Source organism: Colletes latitarsis, unplaced genomic scaffold (genome assembly GCF_051014445.1).
Source record: "Colletes latitarsis isolate SP2378_abdomen unplaced genomic scaffold, iyColLati1 scaffold0076, whole genome shotgun sequence".
Taxonomy (NCBI): domain Eukaryota; kingdom Metazoa; phylum Arthropoda; class Insecta; order Hymenoptera; family Colletidae; genus Colletes; species Colletes latitarsis.
The window spans coordinates 57,501-60,000 of NW_027488426.1; the positions used below are offsets into that span (position 1 = coordinate 57,501).

Consider the following 2,500-nt stretch of genomic DNA (forward strand, 5'->3'; position numbering starts at 1 on the left):
TATATATGGAATCGACCACCACCTCCTACTTCTCCGCGTCCTCCGATAGCATATAATAGCATTTTGCTTTCTCGGAGAAAAGGATATCAATGATGGGTTTTTAGCGCCTCGCCAAAGTGTCTCCCTTCTGTCTTAGTTTTTCATTCGTTCGATGCGAAACGCTCGCTAGGCGTAACCGGCTGATTACTTTTAACGTCCTTCCGTCGCTTTTCAAATTAAAGAAGAACCACGGTGTGTGTCTATGATAGAACTACCCGATCCGATTTTCGTTGATTCTTTGATAGTCTACCAAAGTCCACCGTAAGTTCGAAAGAAAAGCATTCGTGGACTGGACGACCGGCTAAACGCGCGGTCTCGCAATCGATATACATATTCGTAACAAAGAGAGACATGGGGCGACCAACTTCTCAGAGTATATCCCTTCTTTTGGGTTCCGTTCGTATCGCGCTTCTCGTCGTGTTCGTTCGAGCCTCTCCATAGAGGATGATCGTCCGATTCGTTTGATAAATTATCATTTTTCCCTGGGGCTGTACGAACGAACAGAGAGGAAGACGACGACCGACGGATACCACAAATTTCACGTGGTAGGGCATATATTACATATCATAATTATCAGTGTTTGATCAAATTTCTTTCCAGTGTCCTTTTTGTTATGCTCCAAAACTAGTATACGCTTTATTTTCTCTTTCCTTTGCATAAATTATTAACTTCGGGCAACGTCGGGAGCGCCGGTAATCATTAGATTTGTACGAAACGCGATTTGCGCCCCACGGTGGTTTTTAGTGCCGTCAAAGTCAGAAATCGTAGGAGCGGTGCTTTAACGGGCGGTCGTGATGATACTCCAGACAACACGACGCACGACGCCGTAAAACACTCGCGCGAGTCCAGACTGATCTCTGCCTCACCACGCAAGGGGTGCGCAAACTTGCCAATAATATATAATATTTATTCTTTTTCGTACGTCCAGCGACAAACGCCAACGAAATACCCAAATTCTCGCTCGTACGTTGATACCTTTCTCTTCATCGACCCGGCTCCGAAACGTTCTTCGCCATCTCCCCGAAAGGAGAGGTAAACGACGGCGGGGTTAGGGAATCTGAGAACAACGCAAGCAGTTTTAGGACAAGTGAACGACCCTCAGCCAGGCGTGGTCCAGGAATTTTATCCGTGGACCGCAATGTGCGTTCGAAATGTCGATGTTCATGTGTCCTGCAGTTCACACGTTGACGCGCAATTAGCTGCGTTCTTCATCGACCCACGAGCCAAGTGATCCACCGTTCAGGGTAATCATATACAATTTACAATTTTTTTCTTTGTATTTAAAAATGCTCCTTGTTCTTTGCTTTAAAAATATTCGATGTTCGCACCTCCGACCAGCGTATCGACGGAGGATTGAACGCGCCATATCGACGACAAAAGTTTCTTTTTGTTTCCTGAATGACGGAAAACCATCGTTCGACGGCCGGGCGTACAGTACATTCAAAAGCCTTTGCGCGTGGCTGCGACCAAACGGGTATAATACACCCGTATATTCTTGGTTCCGAACAGTAACTTCACGCGCAATCGGGCGAACGCACGCGGCAGCGCCCATCGGTTGCTCGATGAAATCGATGCGATAAACTACAGCCTTCTCGGCTGGTCGTCGTTAGTCGCGCGAGCAACGGATGGCCGCACAATCGACGCGTCGTCGTTTGCGATTATTCGCCTCACGTTAGCCATGAGTATGTATATTATTCATTTACGAACGAACGCGGCAGCGTCCATCGGTTGCTCGATGAAATCGATGCGATAAACTACAGCCGTCTCGGCTGGTCGTCGTTAGTCGCGCGAGCAACGATGGCCGCAAAATCGACGCGTCGTCGTTTGCGATTATTCGCCTCAAGTTAGCCATGAGTATGTATAACATTCATTTACGAACGAACGCGGCAGCGTCCATCGGTTGCTCGATGAAATCGATGCGATAAACTACAGCCGTTTCGGCTGGTCGTCGTTAGTCGCGCGAGCAACGATGGCCGCAAAATCGACGCGTCGTCGTTTGCGATTATTCGCCTCAAGTTAGCCATGAGTATGTATATTATTCATTTACGAACGAACGCGGCAGCGTCCATCGGTTGCTCGATGAAATCGATGCGATAAACTACAGCCGTTTCGGCTGGTCGTCGTTAGTCGCGCGAGCAACGATGGCCGCAAAATCGACGCGTCGTCGTTTGCGATTATTCGCCTCAAGTTAGCCATGAGTATGTATATTATTCATTTACGAACGAACGCGGCAGCGTCCATCGGTTGCTCGATGAAATCGATGCGATAAACTACAGCCGTTTCGGCTGGTCGTCGTTAGTCGCGCGAGCAACGATGGCCGCAAAATCGACGCGTCGTCGTTTGCGATTATTCGCCTCAAGTTAGCCATGAGTATGTATATTATTCATTTACGAACGAACGCGGCAGCGTCCACCGGTTGCTCGATGAAATCGATGCGATAAACTACAGCCGTCTCGGCTGG

General features: G+C 48.4%; 1 non-coding gene across 1 annotated transcript; it reads right to left on the reverse strand.

The window, feature by feature from the left end:
• Nucleotides 1–1,131: 1,131 nt before the first annotated feature.
• LOC143351128 (5.8S ribosomal RNA) lies at nt 1,132–1,286 on the reverse strand. Its single transcript, XR_013081500.1, has one exon. It is a non-coding gene; the product is annotated as a 5.8S ribosomal RNA (ribosomal RNA).
• Nucleotides 1,287–2,500: the final 1,214 nt, after the last annotated feature.